General features: G+C 42.8%; 1 protein-coding gene across 2 annotated transcripts in view; it reads right to left on the bottom strand.

Moving 5' to 3' along the window:
• Window positions 1–23,875, bottom strand: part of AGPAT4 (1-acylglycerol-3-phosphate O-acyltransferase 4) — a 155,069-nt gene extending 131,194 nt beyond the window's left edge. For both annotated transcript variants that reach the window (XR_012158120.2, XR_012158118.2), the window contains exons 1-3: window positions 23,838–23,875; window positions 23,710–23,737; window positions 22,016–22,288 (exon numbers count right to left, since the gene is read on the bottom strand). The gene's annotated coding sequence lies outside the window, so the exon portion shown is untranslated. The remainder of the gene's footprint in view (window positions 1–22,015; window positions 22,289–23,709; window positions 23,738–23,837) is intronic.
• Between the last annotated feature and the right edge of the window lie 2,322 nt (window positions 23,876–26,197).

The raw sequence follows: 26,197 nt of genomic DNA on the forward strand, positions 1-26,197 counted from the left end.
TAAATATAAGAACACAGTTTTCCATCATGAAACACTGTTGAAAATTAAAAGGAGTACTTGTGGCACCTTAGAGACTAACCAATTTATTAGAGCATAAGCTTTCGTTAGCTACAGCTCACTTCATCAGATGTTTCCACGATATGCATCTGATGAAGTGAGCTGTAGCTCACAAAAGCTTATGCTCTAATAAATTGGTTAGTCTCTAAGGTGCCACAAGTACTCCTTTTCTTTTTGCGAATACAGACTAACACGGCTGTTACTCTGAAACCTGTTGAAAATTAATCTCCCAAAAGAAGGAAATGAAAAGTACAGGATGGGATGAATTTATGGACCCATCCTTGTACCAAAACAGAAATGTTCAGGTCAGACAAATTTTCTCATTTTTACTGTAGGGGATGGGTCTATAAGTTCAGTAGTGATGCAATTTTTGTAGTAGTACCCACCCTCACTTCCAGTCACTATCACTTGTTGGGTAGACTACAAGTGAGCTACACCTTGCAGAACCCTGCTTCTGAAGGCTGCTTCATCTTACTGAAGTCTATCATTCTTATAAAATTTAGTGAACATATGTAGGGATGGCCAAGTTGCAGTCCTGCAAGTTTGTTCATATGGTGTATTGGACCTGTGGCCCATGTAGACTGCCAGTGCCCTCATGGAATGGCCTGGAATGGAGGCATTTTCCCCTTGGCTTTATTTGCCTCAGAAATTCCCAACTTAATGTATCTCTCCATGGATGGCCTGGAACCTTTCAGTCCCCTAACCTTGGACATATTAGACATTTTCTGTAAGAGGACTCCAACCCTTTGGCGCTTTTCATTTTTGGGGGGGGGGGATGTCAGAGAGTATAAGCAAATGTTGCTCTGGCATAAAAAAAAAAAGCGGCCAACACTAAAGCTCTGAGGATTGCTGAGGCATTTTCATAGTCTCCTGTGGAGGGCTGATTCCACCCTTCTGTCAATGATACCTTTCGATGGGAAGTACAGTGTCCTTAACAAGGGTTGACAAGGCTGCATCCGTTTGAGGAAAAACAATCAAGAATGCTTTCGACTGATGGATGTTATAGAATTTTTTGGCTCATTTGATCTAATGCTTGGCCTTCACTGGGTTTTCTCATTTCTCTTTGCAGCCTTAAGCAGGACAGCTGGGATGGGTACATAAGGGTGAGTTTTACAGCCCATTGGAAAACATTTTCAAGTGTTTTCTGTCCCTTTGACCTCCCCTGCATCCCCAACCTCTTTTTCATCCTTTTTGGCTGAAAGCTTAGGGGAGATACTAAAGAAAGCAACTGTCATTCTCAGAATATATGTAGAAAAACTGTGTAGGGAACAAGTCACCTCCACTTTGGATTCTGAAAGAATCACCTCTTCCTCAGAACAGGAGGAGTGTCTAGACCATTGATGGGCAAAGTATGGCCCACGGGCCGCGTCCAGCCCATCAGACCTTTTAATTTGGATCTCGAGCTCGCACCAGGCTTGCCCCACTCCACGTGACTCCCAGAAGCAGTGACATGTTCCCACTCTGGCTCCTATGCATAGGGGCAGCCAGGGGGCTCCGCACGCTCTCCCTGCCCCAAGCACCGCCTCCGCAGCTCCCATTGGCCAGGAACCGCGGTCAATGGGAGCTGCAGGGGTGGCGCCTGCAGATGGGGCAGCACATACAGCCACCCAGCCAGCACCGCACCTCCACATAGAAGGCGGAAGGGGGATAATGCCGCTGCTTCTGGGAGCTGCTTGAGGTAAGCGCTGCCCAGAGTCTGCAACCCGACCTCCTCCCATGCCCCAACCCCCGGCCCCAGCCCTGATCCCCCTCCTACACCCCAAACACCTCATCCCGAGCCCTACCCAAGAGCCTACACCTCCAGCTGGAACCCTCACCCCCTCCCACTCCCAACCCCCTGCCCCAGCCTGGAGCCCCCTCCCGCACCCTGAATTCCTCATATCTGGCCCCATCCCAGAACCCGCACCCCCTCCTGCACCCCAACCACCAATTTTCTGAGCATTCATGACCCCCCATACAATTTCCATACCCCAGCTGTGGCCCTCAGGCCAAAAAAGTTTGCCCACCCTTGTTCTAGACATAAAGGATTTTTTTGCTTTATGTCTGCATTTGTGGTCACTACTCCACATAGAAGGAGGACTAGCAGGAGAGAAGACTGAGGATTTGGAGTGATAAGAGTCAAGGCAAAACACCTATGCCTATGCTTTCTACCCTTATGTCTTCCCCTGGGTCTGATCACTTCACAGGGAGAGGAGGAGGAGGCGGTAATGGTGGAAAACAGCTCCTAAGATGAGTTCTCTCTCCTATGACTACGTGGGAATCTGTCCCTGTACTTTTTAGTCCTTTTCCCTGCCTCACCTGGGCTCCAGACAGGAGGAGAGGGAAGCGAATGAGAAATAGCCTCTATACCCACATTTCCTCGTGTCATGTTTTTTCCATTGGACGCCATTGGGAGGACTGTAAGATGGCTGCTGAGGAGGCAGTGCCAGGAGCTGTTCTCAAATGGCTGCCTGTGGAATGCGTGCTCCCAGCTCCAAAATAGCCACTGTGATGCTGCTGTGATGGGAAGAGGGCGCATTGGCAGGACACCGATTCCTCTGTGACTCCAGCGGTTCTTGGGACCCCTGAGGACTGAAGGGAGTGCCCTGACTGCAGCACGCCCATTGGCAGGTAGTCCTCTGTCGCAGTGCTTTGGTTGGTGAAGGGGAGGAGGGAAGATGATGGGAGTTTTGGGGGTTTTAACTGCATTGATTCTGCTGACTGGCGCTTCTGAGGTCTCCACGCTTCTGCCAGAGATAGGGCCCAGCCTGTGTCAATGGCTGCAGACTGAGGCCGCATTGTCCTGGGCCCATTTTTCAGAAGCTTGATTTTCTGGGCCTCTCTTTTGTCCACAGCCACCTGCTATGGGAGGCTGGCAGCCTGCTTTCTAACCACAGTACCACCACACTGGGGGAGCAAAAGGAACACTTTTTCCCCTTTGATACTCTTGGCCCAGGGTGCTGAGCACAGGGTACAGACAGAGCCAGACTGAGGGTTAGGCAACTTAGGAACGTGCTTAAGGCCCCATTTTGGGGGGAGCCCAAACTGAGCTCCATCTGGTCTGGTTCAGGGATGGGTGCAGGTGCTGGCCCCACAGCAGTGGTGAGGGGGAACAGTGCTAGCTGCCCCACTGCCCACTCAGATTTGGCTCCACCAGCCATCCGTCATGACGGGGGTGGAGTCCAGGGGTAATGGGGCTAAACCTAAGCAAGTAGCATTATGGCCCGGTGCACTGCTCATGTTTGGCGCTGCTGGACATCCATCATGATGGAGGTCACTAGGGCCAATCCTGATCAGGCAGTTGGGCAGCCAGTGCAGCTGCTCCTCCACGCTGCCATGGGGCTGGCTCCTGCACCAGGACCTGAACCAGACCAGCCGGAGCTTTGTCACCATCATCCAGATGCTGGATGGGGAGCTGCAGTGAGTGCCTGCATGTGGGAGTCAGCCCGGAAAGGGGCAGCAGTGTTTGCTTAGGGCCCACTAATGGGTTAATTTCTGGGTACAGACCTTGTCCCTTCCCATCTTGCTTTTTCTGCCATTACCTGAGGTTAATTTGGGGGAGAGCTTGGTAGACGTTCCCACACTTGCCTGGAGTTCCATAGGGCAAATTTAAATAGCCTTAATATTAACCAGTAACCGCGTCCTAAAAAAATGATGAACGCTGCAGCTGACCACTTACCCTAACCATAGAATATAGGGCAGCTGCAAGGCATAATTTAGGACTCCATGGTTCATATTTGTCCCTCAGACTGCCCTTGGGCCACACTAATTTCCATGACAAAGAGCATGACAAAATGAGAGCAGCATTTTTTTTGCTGTCCGTATTTCAATATACTCATAGCTGGAAAAATCATTTTAAATGTTTTTTAAAAGGGTGAGCACAATACTCATCCTCACACAGAACTCAGGGTTGGGAGGCACATTGTACACCCATATACCCTTCTCGATTCACACCCTACATACTGAAACTGAAAGCCAGGGAATGAAACTCACACCTTGCTCAGCCTCTGAAGTTCAGACACAATGCACCCTTGGATGTCATTTCAATAAAAATTCATTAATTTGAAAGGAACATAGAAAGCTATCCTTTCCCAAAAAAACTTTCTGGGCCCAATTTGTCTGGCTTGGCAACAATACAATATGGTCCTATATGGCAGACCTTATAGAGACAGAGAGGCTAAACTCTTACTTACATTCTATCTGGTATAATTGAAATCCAGTCTTATGGTAAGATTTATTTTATTTGTTTTAAATGGCTAGGGACTGCATCTCATGATACCTTCTAATCTCAGTTATACTGTAGCACCTAGAATCCTCTTAACAGAACAGATCCTGCACTCATAACAGGACCCAGGGAAATCTGATTCCTGATCACCGAGGGCCCAATTCAATGGGACATCTTGTAGAGTATGATACTACTGAATGTGAGCAAAGGTAGCAAAATTGGGCCCTGAAGAATTTATATAACTGGGTTATCCTATTCCCTCCACTGCTTATGCCTTTGATAAAACTGTAATGTTTGACGAGATCTTTTAAATAAACTATGTTAATATAATTGGACATTCATTAACTAAAAGAAGACACCGTGCATGTAAGACCAGTAGGCTTAAAGTTCTTGACAATGTCTGTTGCAGATCCCAAGGAACAAAACAAACAAAATCAAAACCAAAAAAAGACGTTTTTAATTGCAAAATAGCAGAAGCAGAAATTGTGTAAAAAAAAGTCAACAGGAAGCAGAGCAGCAAAGAGAATTAGAGGAGAAGAGCTTGGAGACAAGCAAGAAGAAGTGAGGCAGGACAGAAGAGAACAAACAGTGACAGGGAAGACAGGCAGAAAAGAAGTTCAAGTGTCTATTTGATCAAAGAGAAAAATAGGAAAGACTTGTGTTCAGTTTGCTTTAGGCTGCCAAACCTCTATTGCACCTTTGGAAAAATGCCACATGCTGCTAACTATAGTACTACCAAAACGAGAGATAAAAGAACCACCACCTACCTAAAATATATAGAGAAAAACAGAGTTGTAAAATAAACAAAATTAGAATTTACAGAATCCTGCAAAAAACACAAAGAAGCTCTAAAATCATTGGAATAACAGAGACTTGGTGGGATAACTCACATGACTGGAGTACTGTCATGGATGGATATAAGCTGTTCAGGAAGGACAGGAAGGGCAGAAAAGGTGGGGGAGTTGTACTGTATGTAAGAGAGCAGTATGACTGCTCAGAGCTCAAGTATGAAACTGCACAAAAACCTGAGAGTCTCTGGATTAAGTTTAGAAGTGTGAGAAACAAGGGTGATGTCGTGGTGGGAGTCTACTATAGACCACCAGACCAGGGGGATGAGGTGGACGAGGCTTTCTTCCAGCAACTTGCAGAAGTTACTAGATCGCAGGCCCTGGTTCTCATGGGAGACTTCAATCACCCTGATATCTGCTGGGAGAGCAATACAGCGGTGCACAGGCAATCCAGGAAGTTTTTGGAAAATGTAGGGGACAATTTCCTGGTGCAAGTGCTGGAGGAACCAACTAGGGGCAGAGCTCTTCTTGATCTGCTGCTCACAAACCGGGAAGAATTAGTAGGGGAAGCAAAAGTGGAAGGGAACCTGGGAGGCAGTGACCATGAAATGGTCGAGTTCAGGATCCTAACACAAGGAAGAAAGGAGAGCAGCAGAATATAGACCCTGGACTTCAGAAAAGCAGACTTTGACTCCCTCAGGTAACTGATGGGCAAGATCCCCTGGGAGAATAACATGAGGGGAAAAGGAGTCCAGGAGTGCTGGCTGTATTTTAAAGAATCCTTATTGAGGTTACAAGGACAAACCATCCCGATCTGTAGAAAGCATAGTAAATATGGCAGGCGACCAGCTTGGCTTAACAGTGAAATTCTTGCTGCTCTTAAATACAGAAAAGAAGCTTACAAGAAGTGGAAGATTGGACAAATGACCAGGGATGAGTATAAAAATATTGCTCGGGCTTGCAGAAGTGAAATCAGGAAGGCCAAATCACACTTGGAGTTGCAGCTAGCAAGAGATGTTAAGAGTAACAAGAAGGGTTTCTTCAGGTATAATAGCAACAAGAAGAAAGTCAAGGAAAGTGTGGGCCCCTTACTGAATGAGAGAGGCAACCTAGTGACAGAGGATGTGGAAAAAGCTAATGTACTCAATGCTTTTTTTGCCTCTGTCTTCACGAACAAGGTCAGCTCCCAGACTGCTGCACTGTGCAGCACAGCATGGGGAGAAGGTGACCAGCCCTCTGTGGAGAAAGAAGTGGTTCGGGACTATTTAGAAAAGCTGGATGAGCACAAGTCCATGGGGCCGGATGCGTTGCATCCAAGAGTGCTAAAGGAGTTGGCGGATGTGATTGCAGAGCCATTGGCCATTATCTTTGAAAACTCATGGCGATCGGGGGAGGTCCCAGATGACTGGAAAAAGGCTAATGTAGTGCCCATCTTTTAAAAAGGGAAGAAGGAGGATCCTGGGAACTATAGGCCAGTCAGCCTCACCTCAGTCCCTGGAAAAATCATGGAGCAGGTCCTCAAGGAATCAATTCTGAAGCACTTAGAGGAGAGGAAAGTGATCAGGAACAGTCAGCATGGATTCACCAAGGGCAAGTCATGCCTGACTAATCTAATTGCCTTCTATGATGAGATAACTGGCTCTGTGGATGAGGGGAAAGCAGTGGACGTGTTGTTCCTTGACTTTAGCAAAGCTTTTGACACGGTTTCACACAGTATTCTTGCCAGCAAGTTAAAGAAGTATGGGCTGGATGAATGGACTATAAGGTGGATAGAAAGCTGGCTAGATTGTTGGGCTCAACAGGTAGTGATCAATGGCTCCATGTCTAGTTGGCAGCCGGTATCAAGTGGAGTGCCACAGGGGTCGGTCCTGGGGCCGGTTTTGTTCAATATCTTCATAAATGATCTGGAGGATGGTGTGGATTGCACCCTCAGCAAGTTTGCAGATGACACTAAACTGGGAGGAGTGGTAGATACGCTGGAGGGTAGGGATAGGATACAGAGGGACCTAGACAAATTGGAGGATTGGGCCAAAAGAAATCTGATGAGGTTCAACAAGGACAAGTGCAGAGTCCTGCACTTAGGACGGAAGAATCCAATGCACCGCTACAGTCTAGGGACCGAATGGCTTGGCAGCAGTTCTGCAGAAAAGGACCTAGGGGTGACAGTGGACGAGAAGTTGGATATGAGTCACACGGCCTGTCAAAAATTAGAGGGAACATTGGGCATGTCTGTTCTAAATATGAGCATATGTCTACTGGGCATGGTCAAAAGTAATTCTTTATTCATATATTATGTTAATATATAACAAAATGTCTTTCTAACCTAAGATCTGATCCTGTGCCCAGGCTCATACCTTAGGGCTAGTCTACACTGGCAACACTAAAGCGCTGCCATGGCAGTGCTTTAACATGGCTTGTGTGGTCGTGGCGCAGCACTGGGAGAGAGCTCTCCCAGCGCTCTAAAAAAAAACAAACCCCCACCTCCACGAGGGGTTTAGCTACCAGCACTGGGGGCATGGCTCCACAGTGCTGGTACCTAAGCTTGAAATACATCAAACTTTCATCCCAATACAAAATTCAGGAAATATCACAAGGGAGTTTGATGACCTAGTAGCAGTACAGCTGTTTGTAATGAGCTAACATTGTCCAGAGAAAGATCCAGGAAATGAAAAGAAACAGAAGCTGCTTGTGACAAAAACTACTGAGTAACTCGGCAAAGCCATGGACTCCTAATTCTTAGACCATTTCAAAAACAACACTCCTCTTAAAACAAACGTTACAGGAAAAATAATCTATCATTCTCAATGAAGTATAATACCTGCATAGGGATGGAGTTTCTGGATTAGACTCCTCAGTGCTTCTAACTATTATTTACTTTTACTCATCCTGGATCCTTAACCCTAATATAGTCTGACTCTGTTATACCTACAGAACCTGGTGCCCAGGAAAAATGGGATGAGGATGGGTTGGAGAAAGCATATGTTGCCCAGATTCTTGGTTACCTCGGGTCTGCTGCAGCCCCCAGAGTAAGTCAGAGCAGCCTAGGGGCTGCTTTAAGTTATGGCAGACATATAATTGCCTACAGGCTATATCACAGCCCAGATTCTCAGTAGCAGTATGTACTATGGAAACATGTGTGTGTATGTATTATAGTAGGATAGTATGTAACATCTTTAGGAAGGAAACTTTACTATTGCAACCCCTGTGAAGTCTTATGAGCGTCAAAGGACTATTTGAAACAATGAGAACTTTTAAAGTTAAATGAGTTTCCCAGAAAATCTCTAGGGTGAGGTGAATGCAAATGTAACTCTTGTTATGCAAAAACCCAGCCTTCTAAAGCTACTCCCTGAGGAGAGATGCATAGTCTATGAATTACTTATTCCCAGATCAAAGATGCAAACTGTATAAAAGAGTCACTCAGAAATTCAAGGGTGTGTTGCTGAGGAATTCACAGTGTAAGCAGGAAACTGTGTGGCCTGGAAATATCTCAGTCTGGAGGAAGAGAGACATAGGTCTCAGCTCAAGAAAGGTGACAGAGGGGAGCAAAAGTCTGAGAGTGGGTGTCTTGACTGGACGATGGAGGGGGAATATAGGTGCAATTGCACTGAACTGTGACAGTAAAATCCTCATCACTGGAGGTTTTTAAGAACAGGTTGGACAAACTGCTGTCAGGGATAGATTAGGTTCACTTGGTCCTGACTTGGTGCAGGAGGCTGGACTAGATGACCTCTCAAGGTCCTTTCCAGTCCTACATTTCTATAATTCTATGTCAATAATGGCAACAACAAAAAATAATTAAGTCCTTGAAATAAAACTATACAGATTAAAAAAGAGTATCAAACCAACAGGCAATTTCAGCTTTTAAGAATGAAATAATAGAGTAATGAGGGGTGTTTTAAAATGGATTGGTTATTGAAGATAATGTGCAATTAATCTTAGTTTCTCTTCACAGATTCATAGATATTAAGGTCAGAAGGGACCAATATGATCATCTAGTCTGACCTCCTGCACAATGCAAGCCACCGAATCTCACCCACCCACTCCTGCAATCACCCACCCACTCCAGCTCTCAGCCATATTAAAGCTGTTTCTTTAGCTTAATCCATAGGAAATGTGCCTGGGGGCCTCAGATTCCAGTTAAACTCCATTTTCTTTATTAATTGGCATGAATCTCAGGTATTTTATTTCAAGGATGCTTTGGATGGCCTCTAGTGATACATGTTCACATGCATTAAAAAAGTCACACTTGGCACCCAATTTATTTCCTCCACTAATAGCCTCCGCAAGTGCATCTGGCAGCTTCAGCTAGTGAACCTACACCTTTAATTCAACAAATTCAATTAGTAAATGCCAGGATTTGGTTTCTAATCCTAGCACCAACTCCTTCCTATAAATTAATTTTGTCACTGGCCAAGAATACCTGCCACTCACTGTGACAAAGGAAACTGGGAATGAAGCTATGGTATTTAATATCTCTTTGTCACCTTTTGCTCACTGCGTCCACAATATATCCTGATATTTTCTATAAAAGCCCGTTCTTCATTGCAAAGGTGTTGTGGGGATCTAATCAGTTTCTCATAAACTCATGCCCAAAATATTCAGTATACTTGAGAGAAATCAGATTGTGATTTGCACTATCCCTAAAAAACATTTTATGCTAAATCATCAGGTGTCTTTTCGAAAACTGCAAGAAACTGTGGGTGAAATCCTGGCCCTACTGTAGTGAACAGCAAAACTCTAGTGACTTCAATGGGGCAGGATTTCACCCAAAATATGGATATTCACCTTATAATTTTCATGTCATAATTTAAATCAGCATTACTTTGTGTGGCTATGATTTCACGTCAGAAGAATAAGATGCAGTAAGCTATGTAAGTATATATTGATGAAAAAAATCACTCCACCATATGGATTTAAAGGGATGGGAAAACACAAATTAATCAAGAATACTAGCACCGAATGCAGTGAAACTCAGAGTTTGTACATACAGGGAATGGATGAGGAAGTTAGTGCAAAATAGTTAGGATATGAATTTAAAATGCAATAGCAATTCCACACTAACTCCCTATGGGAACATTTTATTCTACACTAATGGGCTTGTCTACATGGTGAGGTAACGCACACTACAGGGGTGGGGATGACTGTTAAAGCGTACTAATGTGTTTCATGCTAACTGGTCCATGTAGACCCTGCTGGCATGTACTAAAAGTTCCCTAGTGCACTTTAACATAATACTGCTGCACTTTATTAAAGCACACTAGGGAAATTTTAATGCACACCAGCAGGGTCTACATGAAGCATTCAATGCATAACACAAAACAATCCCATTTTATTAGCATCAGTGTCTCACCACTCGTGGCTGCTTACTCTCATGACACAACTCTCTCCTGCCCACCCACAATGAGTAGTAGCATTTCAGACGTGAGTAACACAGCCTAGGTTTGTTTATATGCTGAAAATGGCTCTTCTACCCTGTCCTCCTCTTAGCATTCCTTGTCCTCTTTTTTTTTTTTAAATAAGGGGAAAAAAAACAACAAATAAATCCAGATTTATTTTAACAAGGCAATCAGAGTTCCAATAACCCGTGGCAGAAAATCTCCATCACACTCTAATGCTGTTACAAGATTTGAAACAGCCACAGAAGTGATGTTGCAGCAACCCACTTAAAAAGGTTATGCTGGAGACTGAACTATATAACTTGGTAGGCATAGAATTGCTTACTCTTTTACTGACAATTAAAATGCAAGATATATGTGTGACGTTCAGGTAAGGAGATAAACTCCTAAAACTAATCATATACATCAATACTGATGGTATAATTCTAATCCAAACCCAAGCCCTACACCTATGCAAAGATCCACTATGGCAGTGAGGCTCCCATCTGAGCACAGGGGCCTTCCTGTGCTGAGCTCAGTGCAGGGACAGGGCCATATTTCTGTTCCTGGCCACATTCATCTCCATAGGCACAAGGTTCCAAACCGCATCTCCCTGCAGCTGCAATAAAGGGGGTATTCACCCCCCTAAATGAAGGCAGGCCAGGATACTACAGCCATTTCCCTCATATTTCCACCTAGAGGGAATGGCTTTATTTTACAGCCAGCAGCCACTGCCGGGGCAATGTGCTGAATCACATATTTCAATAGCTGGCTGGGCCCAGCTTCCTGCTGCGCTACCTCATGTACTTTTGTGGGCTTTGCCATCAGGCTCCAGGTCCTCCGTTAATGGAGCAAGGATTGGAAGAAGTTTGCACTTGTGAGGCCCCGGTAGACCTACTGTTGCAGGGGACTCAATCTGACTTCTAGCCCTATATACTTTGAATGAAGATGTATCGCTCTGTCTACTTATAAAAAAGATTCCATACCCTTGATTGTAAATTCTTGAAGTCTGGCACAGGCTTTTTGCTACATGGTTGGAGAGTGCTTAGTAGAATGGTGCCATGATCCCTGATTGGGGTCTGCAGCCACTACTATAATACAAATATTAATAAGCTACTCATTAATGGAGGGAAGAGGTCACAGATTTTGTGTATAAAATGCTCCTCTATGTTATATATACCCTTAACTGTAAAATGGAGTTTGGACAGTCAAATTGCCATATAAACTAATGAACTGAAGACAGATAATCCCGTACGAAAACTGAATTTTCCTCCCAAAATGCCTCCTGAAAACCTCCTGATGCCTCCTGTCTTGTAGTCACCTAAACCATTTTTCAGTTCCTAATATGCTGAAATTATGCCCACAGTGTGATTATGTCATTTTAGAAGCATGGAAATCAGTATTTTTAAAATAATTTATAAACTAAAGCTTTTAAACTGGATGATAGCAGCAAATGGAAGACAGAAAGGTAACTGCAGAGGGATCAAAGCAGCAAATGTAAATGAGGCAAAATCCAGTGACTAATGTTACAGCCCTCAGAATTTAAAAATCAAGACTAATGATCACTTGCACTGCTGCCTCTGGCACTTGGGCTGGTAAAAATAGAGTAATTAAGAACATTCTTAAGTATTCATGGACCAGTTGATTACCTCCTATTAATTAGGCAAGAATAGCATTCATTACTGTTGTATTCAGTCTGCTGTCTGCATTACTGTAAGTCACTTTGGGCAAGATTGTGGCAGCCTTACATGGCATGTTTTGGGGGTGAAGTTCAGGTGAACCCGCTGAGAGAGAATTCGGGGAAGGAATGTGCCTCCAGCTCTGCAGAAGGCTGCAGGACACTCTTTTCTGTGCTTCTGGTCAATGTGAGGTGGAGCCATGAGGAGAGGCTATTTTGCTACCTAAATTTGAACCAAGAAGTAAAAATCTTGGGCCCAGATTTTCAGCTGGTGTAAACTGACATTGCTCCATTAACTTCAATGGAACTACACTAATTTACACCAGTTGAGAATCTAGCCCATTAACTCTACTTTACACACTTGTATAAGTGAAATTGGATATGAATGAACTGGTATTGAAAATATAGTAATTTGCTTCTTCTTAATCTTAGGGTATGTTCTCACACAGAAAAGAGGGAGGGTACTCCCCTAGAATAGCACAACTAGAGCTGGCTCTGAGTTGCAAAACATGAATCCAGATTTAGATTTCAAATATCTCAGAGCTGATAGGTCTTCAGATCCAGGGTTTTGTTTCAGATTTATATATTACACAATAAAAACACCATTAAAAGAGCATTAAGGTTCAAAGCCAAAGACTCAAAAGTTAGGAAATGCTAGAATTAAGGTTGCCTGTACAACCTAACTCATCCCCTTGTGTGTGTGTGTGTGTGTGTGTATAATGATACAATCTTTAATTACATGTTCACATAAGTTGTCATCCTCTATGTAAAGCAGCACTAGAGGGGATGAGAAACACACTGCCAGTGGGTTTCACAGATATTTGCTAACAGCAGAAGACTGGTGAGACTCAGGAATCTTGGGTTCCAGTCCAGGATCTATAGACTTCTCAACCTGTTCCCTCAAGCTTGAGCCCTTCTGCCCCATTCCATCAACTGTTCTTGCCCTGTTACTGTCTCTTCCCATCTCATCCTGGTCCCCTTTTCCAGCCAGACCTGGGCTACTTTTACACTGCAACCAGAAGTGTAATTTGCAGCTTGTGTAAACACTCCTTCACCAGCCTTAATCTAGCTAGCTCACTAAAAAGAGCCATGAGGATGTGGTGATGTGGGCTTCAGTGTGGCTTGCACAGGCTCACTTGGCCCCCCATGTACATACTCACATTGCTAGCCCATACTGAAACCCACTCTGTCCACTCCTGATGGGACCCAGGGACTACTTAATATTATTGATACTGTATGTTTGAATAGGAGCTATTCATGTTGTCATAAATATAAAGGGAAGGCTAAACCCCTTTAAAATCCCTCCTGGCCAGAGGAAAACTCCTCTCACCTGTAAAGGGTTAAGAAGCTAAAGGTAACCTCGCTGGTACCTGACCAAAATGACCAAAGAGGAGACAGGACACTTTCAAAAGCTGGGAGGAGGGAGAGAAACAAAAGGATCTGTGTCTGTCGGTATGCTGCTTTGCTGGGGATAGACCAGGAATGGAGTCTTAGAACTTTTAGTAAGTAATCTAGCTAGGTACGTGTTAGATTATGATTTCTTTAAATGGCTGAGAAAAGAATTGTGCTGAATAGAATGACTATTTCTGTCTGTGTGTCTCTTTTGTAACTTAAGGTTTTGCCTAGAGGGATTCTCTATGTTTTGAATCTAATTACCCTGTAAGGTACCTACCATCCTGATTTTACAGGGGTGATTCCTTTACTCCTATTTACTTCTATTTCTATTAAAAGTCTTCTTGTAAGAAAACTGAATGCTTTTTCATTGTTCTCAGATCCAAGGGTTTGGGTCTGTGGTCACCTAGGCAAATTGGTGAGGATTTTTACCAAACCTTTCCCAGGAAGTGGGGTGCAAGGGTTGGGAGGATTTTGGGGGGAAAGACGTGTCCAAACTACGTTTCCCAGTAAACCCAGTTAGAGTTTGGTGGTGGCAGTGGTTATTCCAAGGACAAAAGATAAAATTAATTTGTACCTTGGGGAAGTTTTAACCTAAGCTGGTAAAAGTAAGCTTAGGAGGTTTTCATGCAGGTCCCCACATCTGTACCCTAGAGTTCAGAGTGGGGGAGGAACCTTGGCACATGTGAATAAGGGATTGCAAGGTTCAGGCCCCATGTTTGTATCCATGTATCTTTGCCATGTGAGAACCTTAAGGAGCTAAAATGAGGTCCAAGACTGCTTTGCTGCTGAAGGTGTGCCTTTAAAACGAGGTAGGGAAACTGATCTGGGCTCTTGTGTGTTTGTTTTATCAAATTGCATAGCATCCCATGTTTATTCGGTGGTTGGGGGGGATGACTGTGCACCTCCTCCCATCTGCCACAATTCAAAGGTGATGCAGTAAAGTTTTTAGTCTCTTAATTAAAGTTACTGTTGAGCATTTTAGCTGTGCTGTTGCTTGCTTTCCCTGATGTAAAGATGAAATACATTGTGTCATTTCAAGAAGAGTTTCTACAAAGAGTAAACGTAAGATTTTTGTTCAAATGTAGTACAAATGTGTGATTGTTTTTGGCAGGTGGGTTTTGTGAAAATGGAATATGTTCTACGGTTTCTACTTGTAACAGAGCATTAAAAGCTACAGTTTTCCATCATTCCTCTTACTAAAAACCTCTTCAAGGCTTCCATTCTTTAACAAATTCTCATATCAGATGCTCCCATCTTCAGCATGGTGCAGAAGGTAGTAAGGGAAAGGAAAAAGGACCAGAAAGACCCTAGAATTACTGGAAGGAGGGAAAAGAGAGGCTCTGGAGTCTTCTCTGCCCACTCCTAGCAAGCCCCCCAGAAGCAAACAGAACAATTAGGGTGTCACAGCTCTGGGTGGACCATGTCTAGCTGAAGTGAGGGTGGAGCAGAAGAGCAACCACTGTGAGCAGATGCTCCCCACAATTCCTGAGAAACAACAACAGGAAAGGCCTGAAGTTATAAGCAACTGAAAAAGGAAGACTGAAAAGGGTTATAATGGAAAAGGCTTGCAGCAGCATTAGCTTAGTTTCTGTGTCTTCTGGCCGTGACAGTGAGGGAGAGTAGGACATGAGGAGAGATGAGAGGTGCAGATGGACCTGCTGGCAGCAGGGTTCTGGAGCAAGGGAGCTCCAGTTCATCCCCATTTCCATTAATCTGTCTACATACAATTCTACTGTTTCCCTCAAGCGAAACAGCCCATTCTCAGAATGAGATTTAACCAAGCCGTGAGGGCTGGATGGCATGCAGGCCTTGCGCAGTGATGCAGGGAAAAGCAGGAGGCCTCCCTCTTCCCCACGACTGACACAGGTGCCACACATAGCAGCAGTCTCTGCTTGGGGAAACACATGGACTGTTTGCTCCTGCATCACCCCTTGGGGAGCAGGGCACCTAAAAGGGAGCATGAACCATGGCTCCACTCCACCCTCAGCACCAACACATAGGGTGGAGCTGGTACACCCAAGGGAGCAGATTGTGGGGGTACACATGTATGCACACAGAGAACCCCAGGAGACACTGCTCCTACTTGATGTACAACCATCCTAGCCCTCCACCTGATGTGGTGGCAGCTCTGTATCAGCCCCGTATGGGCCTCTGACTTAAATGACACAATCTAATCCTAACAACACAGATAGCCTAGGACCGGACTCTGCCACCTACACTCATGTTAAGTAGTATCTTAACTCGGCAGTTAGTCAAACTGCCATCGTTGGGGGTACTCGTGGAGAATGGTGCCACCCTCTTCAAATGAGGGAGGCAGAATCAGGTCCCAGAGTCTGTGTGATCACACTGGGTTACAGAATCCGCACTGTTCTGGTTGGTCAGTGCAACCTGCCAGACCCAAACTAAAGGGTATATGCAAGAAATGTAACATTTACTGGCAATGTTGAGTCAATTTCTCATTACAAAAACCCTGTCATTGAGTGAATTTGACATTGACAAGCTCAAAGAAGAGGAAAATGCATAGTCAACCAAGGAGATACATAACAAAACCCAAAATTTGATTGACAAATATTGGCTTCCCATTAGCTTGTGTGCTTTTTCTGCTCGCATAATCCTAAAATGCTGCCCATCTCAGTCACAATTTAAAAGATTCCATGCTGGCAGAGACTGAAGTATGCAGAGGTAACCTGAACCAGTGGCAGGGCAGAGAGGATGAGACTGTCTTACCACCCTAGTTAATTATTTCCTGTGTGCTACAATATATAACCTGATAATGCTGCTCTTTGTACATACAGGGTCAATAGACTGTCTTTTAGATAGGGTAGCTACGCTTGTTATTTGTGAAAGTTATCTATTATTGCTGGAGTAAACAGTGACTACAACAGTTCAAGCTGCCTAAGTGTTTCCATTATAACTCGCCTATTTCAATGGCTTATAATTCCACAAAAATTTTGCCTTTTTAAGTTGAAATTTTCTTCTTCTGCTCTCTACCCAACAGACAATTTTCTGGGAAAGTTTGAGCAAAAATGGTTCAGTCATTTTTTAGTAAAGAAGGGGAGGTTTTTTTTAAAAAAATCCCCACATTTTTGCACTTATAAAACAACCTTTATAAAATATTTGAGAGTCGGGCTTTATTATTTGCCAGTTTGTGGCAAAAAGCTGATGTTTGACAGCAATATACCCCAATCCTGCAATAAGCTCTGAATGAGCAGACTCTTGTTAAGATTTGTTCAAGACCACATAGGAAGTCAGTCTTGGGGCTGGGTTTAGAATTTAAGGTTCCTAGTTCCATGATCAGACATTTAGCCCACTCTTCTCTGGTTATCATTAAAGATGCCTGTCGACCCATAATATTTTATAAAAGAATCCTGGCTAAGACCCGATCCTGCACTGTGAATTCAATGCAGATTCATGTGGGTGCAGCTGCACTCCGCTCACACAGCCTGCAATGTAGAATCAGGGTAGTCAAAATTCATTATTATGAATTACAAATGTCTATAACTAAGTCACTGCCTGGATAAAATATTACATATGTTTTTGTTTTGTTTTATTAATTATCATTATTCCATTTGCTTTTATCCCCATAAGGAAGTGAATGAGTTGCAAAGGATCTGTGCTTAAATGAAAAGGTGTTATTTTATGTTTGCTCTGGGAGTATGAAAGTCCTGAGATCTCTAGAAACATTAAATCAGATCTTGTTGGATGATCTTTCAATTATACTGAAGCACGGTCACTTTTGAAAATTGGAGCTAGGCTTCTAAGTCACTTAGGCCTTTTTGAAAGTTTTACCTTAGGCGTCTGTTTCTCTCCAGATTTTTATACCATGCCAATCGCATAGTACACGAATGCGTTAAAAAAGAATAAAATAATACTTTTTAAAAAGTTTAACTGTGAGAAACTATATCAGTCAACTTGACTGTGCAGTTAATGCTATTGCAAATTTTGGAACTTACTTACAAACAGCCATTCTCATCTCATATGGAGTCATCAACTGACCACTTGGGACTAGCCTGGTAGCCCCAGGATCAAGGGACATTAAAAGTGACTGAAAGCCACCTTTATAGCCCCACTCCCAATGTCCTAGTCTGACTCTCATAAGGTTATTTCAACAAGCACAATTTTAAGTATAGTGGCATGTGACTTCTATTTCCACTTGCATGACCACTCAATATCTGGGTGTCTGATACAGGCTCTCTTTAGATAGTGGCTGAATACAGTACAGCTTGAGGATATCCTGAAATGGTTGCTTGAGGTAGGTGCAGTGGTTCTCAAACTGTGGATCTAAGTCGGTCGCGACCCCATTTTAATGGGGTCACCAGGGCTGGCCTTAGACTTGCTGGAGCCCGGGACTGAAGCTGACACCCGAGCCCCAGTGCCCGGGGCTGAAGCCAATGCCCTGGGCAGAGGGGCTGTGGCTTTGGCCCCCCAACCCAGGGTAGCAGGGCTTGTGTGGGCTCTGGCTTCAGTCCCCCATACTGGGGTCATGTAGTAATTTTTGTTGTCAGAATGGGGTTGCGGTGCAATGAAGTTTGAGAACCTCTGAGGAGATTGCCTAATGGAGAGGACCATTAGTGCAGATTTCATTGCACATGAATTTAAATAAAGTAATTCTGCCCTCAGGTCTGTGAAGTCAAAGGTTGTTATACCTACAAATCTCTGGACAGAACTGGGCTCTGGATGTTTATTTTCACAATATCCTTCCATGGATATTGGTGCAGATTTGGCCCCCTCATTGTCATTTTATATGAGAAATAAAAACTGAATTGTTAACAGCTTCATGCTCCAATTTATTCATTATTTAAAAAATAAAATAGGAGACTGATCAGCGTGCCCAACTGCATCTCTTTTGCTTCGTGCTATGTTTCCATATAATTTTGCCCAAGAACTCTTGCTCTTCTTGCCTAGTGGAGCTGATCCTTAGTGCAGATTTTAATGCACTCATCTCTGTTTTTTCTTTAGCACCTATATGCTGAACACATCATTTATAGCCATAGACACTGCCCATAGCAATTCTGCTCTTTGCATGCCACTGTATTGAGAGTTTCTCTAAGCTTCCCTCCTGTCCCACCTTCATGACAGTGTTTCTCTGTTATGGCTGGAAGGTTGCAGGAGGACATCCGCAGCAAGTTACTCAATGAGTATGAAACTCATTCATGAAACCAGGATAATATAATCAATTCCAAGGCCAGAACGGACCATTGTGATCATCTTGTCTGGCCTTCTGTATAACACAGGCCATAGAACTTCCTCAAAATAATTCCTAGAATGTAACTTTTAAAAACACATCCAAACCTGATTTAAAAATGGTCAGTGTTGGAGAATCCACACCATGATCCTTGGTAAATTGTTCCAGTGGTTAATTTCTCTCACTATTAAAAACCTACTCCTTATTTCCAATCTGAACTTGTCTAGCTTCAGCTTCCAGCCAATGGATTGTGTTATACCTTTCTCTGCTAGATTGAAGACTCATTATTAAATATTTGTTCCCCATGTAGATACTTAGACACTTCAGTCAGTCTCTGCGTGGCCACAACATTGCTGGCCTCTTCTTACAGGAGTGACTCTTACCAAGTTTTCTGGCATACCTAGCAAAAGTGAACGCATATCAGTAGCCCAGGCAACCTTCTTGTTCCAACGCCTTCTGACAGTTCAAACTTAAGTCTTCTTAATAAATATAGAGATCAAGTAAACATTTCACAACCTGCCAAAAGGCACTGGTGTGGAGGGGACAACTCATGCATAAACTCAGCCAAAACTGAATTTAGCTTGGGCTTCGGATGTGAAATTCAGCGGTAATTATTATTTTAGTGTTACAAAGACAAGTGGAAACTTCTGGCAGATTCTGTATAAAACAACAACTCTTTGCACTTATGTTCCCTCAATGATCTCAATGCACTTTAGAAAGGTAAGTTAATTATAGTATCCTGTAGGGCCAGAAGCAGCCAAAGCCAGGACTCAGTGAGAGGGGGCAAAATGTGGCCCAGCCAGGACTACCCCTTCCCTGGACCCACAACTGTGTAGGAGAGACCGCACCACAACTCTTGGAGCACTAGATCTTTCTTCTCCTGCCCTCCACCATACAGCCCTGGGGAAGAACTGCAGAGAGCAGCCAGCCAGAGACTCCATCTGCTAAGAGCAGAAACAGCCAAAGCTGGGAGCTCTGGACATTCCAGTCAAAACTGGAGAAAGTTCTGGTTTTCTCTGCCCTGTGCTGAAAGGCAGTAAATTCCAACCCTCTCTCCACCTCAGCTTCACTCCACACCTGATCCTCTTATCCTCTCCTCTCCTGTCCCCTTCACCCCACTTCCCTTTCCTAGCCACGTAAGTTCAGACCCAGGCAGTTGGGTGGCACTGAGAGACCAAGCTGCCACTCGACCCACAACATTCACATTGCTGTTTTTAGTCCTGCAGTAGGCCCTGAAGCCGAGGGATTGAAGGCAAAGGGGTATCCTCTTTCAGCACCAAGAGACAAGAGGAAAAGACTCCAGGAGCTGTGGCCCATGGTGGGCAGAGGAATTGCTTTTTGTTTGATATTTTTCACAAATTCTATGTTGAAGAATAGAACTATGCCCCAAAAGAGGCTTGGACATGGCAATGAAGCTTTCCTGGGCTGCAGAAACAGGGTAGCAAGCCCTACCCATGGGTATCAGTGATACTAACAAAAGCATTTCTTTGCTGGTATTAACTGTGTCTGAGAGTTTGTCAGCATAGCTGTAACAGAATAGCTATAATGACAGACCTTTTCTAGTGTAGAGCTGCCTTTATATTTTTATTTAAAGAAAGCTACCATAGAGTTCACACAAAGAAGAACCAAAATAAAACACTACCGCTTGTTCTGATTCATGTGCATTGTAAATGTCATCTCTTTTCTCTGGGGGACATGATATTTAGACACTGCTACTACAGTGGAAGATGTCTTTCCATAAAAGGGCTTATTGGGGATCCTATTTTAAAAGCTGTATTTGCTTTCCATAAAATCTCCTGACCTGAATAATTAAAAACAGCTTTGATCTCTGTACTTTTAAAATATTATAAAGACCCCAGTGATTGCAGCTTATGCATGCCCTTATCATTGCTAAATGAATCCTGACACTAACATTTTGGCAAAGATTAAGATTTAGATTTAGTAAGGTCATTGCTAGCATTTACCAACTCAGATCAAAATAGTTTCATCCCTGATCAATTAAGTAATTTTAATTTATGTTCCACAGTCATTTTTGCCTTTAGGCAGCAAATGAAGTCTATTACATATTGCGACAGTGAACGCAGCAAAAAGTTTGATGTGAGTGACTGGGATGTCTTTTCAACACTTCAACTCATGAACTTTGGATATAATTTTATTTTCCAGATTCATTTACCACATCATGATCTCCTTGCCTTGGGAAGAAAACAGTTCAGAATTCTTCCTGGTTTAAATTAGTCTGGGGTTCTAGACAAAAGCAACCTATTACTGAGACTTTTGCTTTTGTTCTATATAATAATCTCTTTTGGACACAGTATAAAAGGAGTTTGAATTCTATTGCTTTTTGTGTACTGCTGTTTTACATTTTAAAGATATACAGAAATATCCTGAATTCCTCACTCATCACTTAAGCTAAAGGGGATAAGAACTTCAGAATATATGGCATAGCTTTTAACCACGGAGACAATATAAACAGGTACCAAGTGAAAACAGGAATAAAAGGGAACACAATGTCAGTTGTATGTAAATTAGGAAGTCTTTCAATGGTACACTCATGTTAGTCAATGGTATGTCATAATGTATATGAAAATGAGAGAGGGAAAAGATGGTCTTGTGGGCAAAGCATGAAACTGAGATGCAGGAAACTGGGAGTTTCTGCTCTGCCAGAGACTTCCTGTGTAGAGCTGGGTGGGATTTCAAAAATGCTCAGAATTGGCCCAACTTTGCTCCCACTGAAGTCAATGGTAAAATTCCCATTGACTTCAATAGTAGCCAAGTTAGGTTACAGTGCTGAATGCCTTTGAAAATCCTATCCTTATACTCATTTTACAGATGGGGAGCTAAGACACTGAGAGACTAGCAGAACTTTGCTACTTCCAAGGAGTGTCATGAGGGTAGTTTCATTAAATGTATGTGAATTGCTCTGGCTCTCTGGTGACAAAAGCCTAAACATAAGGTAGGTGGTGATGTCCTACTGCATATTTTATTTGCTGGTGGAGAATCCATTCTTCATTATTATTTTAAAAAAAGACCTGAATGTAATACAAAAATAAAAAAAGACAAATTAAAAGAGAAGAAATGCTAATAAAATAATAATAAAATAACATATGACCCCAGAAAGAGTGATGGAAGGAAATCCATGCCTCATACAGTGTAAAGGGAAAGGAGGAAGAAACAAGGGACCACCACATTCCTAGAGGGTATTCACATTCAGCTATGGTCAGGAGCAGGGAGGGAATGTGGCAGGAAAAAAGTAGCAGAAAAAAGGCAATGAGAGATCTGGTTGCATGGTAGGCCGTGAAGAAGCTGCAACACCAACAGCAGTCTAGCACTTACCTAAAAACAAGACCAGCCAGATCAGGTCAAAGCCATGCTGCTAAAGAAAAGAGGTGAGGGGTCTGATTTGCAAAGCCATTTCCTCTCTGGAAGCGGAGGGCCTGAAGGATTGTGCTTTCATTTGCTTTGATGATCTCTGAGAGACTTTTCTGGAGATTCTCTATCAACTGCGAGTTGTTTTTTCTTAGCCTTTTATTTCCCTAGATCTTTCCTATCTTCTTCTTTCTGTCTTCTTGTGATTTTTCCTCTTCCTCCTTCCCCACAGCTTGGACTCTAATGAAAAGTTAAGAGCAGGAGTCATAAACTGGGAAGAGACCTTTATGCTCCCAGGATAGGACACAAAGAATACAGAGGGACCATGGGGTCACCCTTTATACAGCCTGTCTTTCACTTGTTTCTTCGCTTCCTCACAGATGGATCTGTAATTAACTTACTTTGTACATTATACAGATTATGCCAAAAAGCATTTGCTTTGAATATGTGATTTTACTCTCTAGAGGCTGGCTCACAAAATAAAGGGGAAAAGACTTACTACTACCAAAAGGAAAGGGCCAAATAACGATATTTAGCTACCAGCCCAAGTAGGGCAGCTGTGAAATTGCTCCATCTCCTGGGCAGCCCAAGGAGGGTGTTAATGGATGGCCACTTCCCAGGCACCCCCTCATGGCCTGGGGTGGCTCTGCAGCAACCTACCTCAGTTTCTCTCTCTGACAAGGCTCCTCAAAAACTCATCACCCAGCATATATCATTTTAAAACATTCCCCCTCTGGAGAGGGATCCAATTTGTTTAGTCCATATGTACTTCATCCCACTGGTCACTGGTTCAGTGATCCAAACAGTTCTGTCTCCTTAAATCAGGAGCCCCAAGCTCTCCTTCCCAGAGCTGGGTTCAGTTCAGTCTCTCTCTTTCCTTGGACTAGGAGTCCCCAGCCCTCCTTCTTAGGATCGCATTATAATCCCAACTGTTCCCTTACTCCCTGCAGCACTCATCTACAACTACTTCCTCAACCCAGCTACAACTTCCTCCTCCCATTTCTTGTTCCTCTCAGGTTCTTCAGAGAAGCCAGCTGCCCTCACTCAGGCTGTTAATGAGGCACAGGTGGTTTGGACCAGTTCCCTCTTAAAGGACCAATTCACCCTGTGACAGAGGAATTATTTCTGAAAGAGAGACAATCTATTCATAAGTAGCCCAGTGTGCAAGACTATACAAGATGATGCAGCCTTTAATATTAACTTTCTGATGGGACCAACCCACTTTATGGGCTGTCGGAGAGTTGGTGAGTGGCATGGCATTATTGCCTCCCTTCACGCTTGGGGGGGCCCTCTGCTCCCAAGGCTGTGCTGAGGAATGCTTCTCATGCAAAGGGTAAGGGGCTCCACACACTTCCCCCAGGCTCGTTGCATCTGCATAGAGTCTTCACAAACTGACCCTTAAAAAGAAGTCCTTTAGCAGCTCACGTGGCTGAAGTCCGTGTTTCTGAAGGAGTATGATTCTGGCAAGACTAACTAGATTTGCATAGAAACTGATTTTTGTTTTGAGGAATCATCTCTTTCTGTCTATTGTAGCGGGTGATATTACAGGAGGATCTTCAAGGCTCACTGAGCACTGTAAAGCCCATATAGGGGTGGAGAGGAATTAAGGGTTCTACAATACAGAAAAGTGACAGGAAGAATTAAAAAAAATAAAACCTTACCAAACCCCTGCAGCCAGAAGAAATGTGCCTGAGGATATATAAGTGGTAACATATGATCATTTCATGGCTATCAAAACGTATGTTAGTTTGACTGCTTTATAAAATATTGAAGTGTAGACAAAAGTTACCTTTCAAGCTGGCAGCTCAGAGCGTGATTTTTTTTTTTTTACATGCTACATGACACCAACTCATAACAACAAGATGATGTTGTCATAGGAAACACCACCAACTGGAAGAGAGAACAACTTTTAACAGATCTCAGTAGCATTATCTCTCAATAATACAGAAGATAAAACAGTACCATCAAATATCCAAGGTAGGGAATGCTAACTCAATTCTACAGCAATTCCACAGTCTAGGGGTTTACTGGACTATTTCAATATGATCCCTCATATCTGTTGAATCAAATGGACAAATTGATACGTGGTGTAAATGTGTGCCACTCCACTAGCCTCTAAATACTGCACAGATTTAGAATGGAGACATGAAAAAAATGGATGCTCTGACCATATCTCCCACTTAAGAATCTAAACTGTACTCACAACTCTGTACTCCCTTTCCCAGAAGAGAGGAATAATAATAAAAAAAAAAATCACTATTGATGAGACATGGAAACCTAGATTTTTAAAAGGGAACAAAATTATTTTGTTTTCTTCAACTTTGTATGCCTAAGTGGAGAGGCTTTGAAGAGAGCTAAATGTCCAGCCTCTGAAATTCAGGGCATTTTAAGTTGTCTAAAGTTAGGTACCCACAAAGAAAGACACCAAAAATAATTTAGTCGGTTTGAAATCTAGGTTGTAAATTTTATTTGAAAACTAGAAAATAACTGTATTATCCATCTTCCCCAGCCCCATTTGTGCTGAGGTACCGTATATTATCTAGCAAAACAGGATGATCCACATTTTGAAAGTAGCTGACAACACTAGCAAAAGCACACTTGCATACATATATACAGAAAGGCAGAGCAGGAGGTGATGGACAAACACATGTGAAGGAAAGGGAGGTACATTCTCCTAAATTTGGTACACTGAGATATAACATATTGGCTTACAAATTGTGAAAAAAAAATAATAAAACACACATCGTACTCAGTACAATAGAATCTGTATAATATTTGTGTCCTAGATGTAAACACATTGTGTTTAGTGGTCTGAGCAGCAAACTGGGCATGAGGAGACATGAACCTGCAAACCTCCTACACGTGGAACACTCAATGATGTCAATGGTAGCTCCATGCCCAGAGGCCCCTTAATGTCTCAGGGCCTCAGTCTCCCATATGCAAAATGAGAATACTTTACCCAATTTAGTAAAATACTTTGAGATCCTTGCATAAAAGATGGTAGACACAATGCATTGCTCTCATATGGCTTTGCACATATGCAAGGAATCTTAAGTCTTCTGTCTGGAGAAACTGTGATTTTTCTTTTCTATCAGGTGAAAGTGAATAACTCCACTGTATTCCCTTGGTTTCATTGAATAAGTATTTCCACTATGACTGCAGTATTGTTCTGAAGTACAATATACTGGATTAGATTTACAGTTAGTTCAAAATGGAATTATTTGTTTTGCAGTTTGTGACATAGGCAACCTTAATTATAAAAACAATTTTAGTTAACATCATGGCACCCAAATATTTTTTATGCTCAGGTATGAGATATGCTTTGTCCTTAAGGAGACTAGCTTTTGGATTCTTAATCTACCAAGTGTTCAGATTTAATTGCTAATTAACTGGAATTAAGTATTAGAGATTTTCTTTGTTGTTGTAGGGTTGAATGAGTATAGGGATAATTATTGAATGTTTCATTATCCATCCTGTACCTAATCCATTTAACACAAACTAAATTGCATCCACACTGCACTACAAGAGCAAGTCTCTGTTGTTTTAATTTGAAAGATGAAGATTTGAAATAAAGAATTCAATTTAAAACAAACGAACTAGTCGTTAAAAAAATAGAGAACATACAGTTCTTCCCTTCGTTTATGTCAGTATGATACTCAGCTGTCTTTTAGACACACACTATATTGGGGACAGTTTGTGATACTTCCAACCAGATTAATTTTTTTAATTACATTTTTATGAGCGTTTAGTGCTTGTGAAGAGGATAGAAGAGACAGCTCTGGAGACAAAATGTACATAGGAAGTAGCAGTGCATGATTGCCAAGACTAACCTGCCAGTGTCCTAAATTCTGTCCTGACAGTGTGGAAGCCACCGAGTCTTTTCATGGACTTCAGTGGGTTTTGGATTGGATCCCTTGGCTGGATCTGAAACATTATTTTAGAATTGAGAAGCTCTATTAGACTGATCCAAAGCCCATTTAAACAATGGAAAAACTCTTACTGGTTTCTCTTTATTTGAATCTGGCTTTTTGCCATTACCAACAGGCATAGAAAGGATAGTTTCTCCATTCATTATTATGGTAATTTCTGGAGACAAGGAAGTAATATACTAGGCCTGATTCTAATGACCTTATTTACATGGGTATAAAT

This window comes from Lepidochelys kempii, chromosome 3 (assembly GCF_965140285.1).
Source record: "Lepidochelys kempii isolate rLepKem1 chromosome 3, rLepKem1.hap1, whole genome shotgun sequence".
Taxonomy (NCBI): Eukaryota; Metazoa; Chordata; order Testudines; family Cheloniidae; genus Lepidochelys; species Lepidochelys kempii.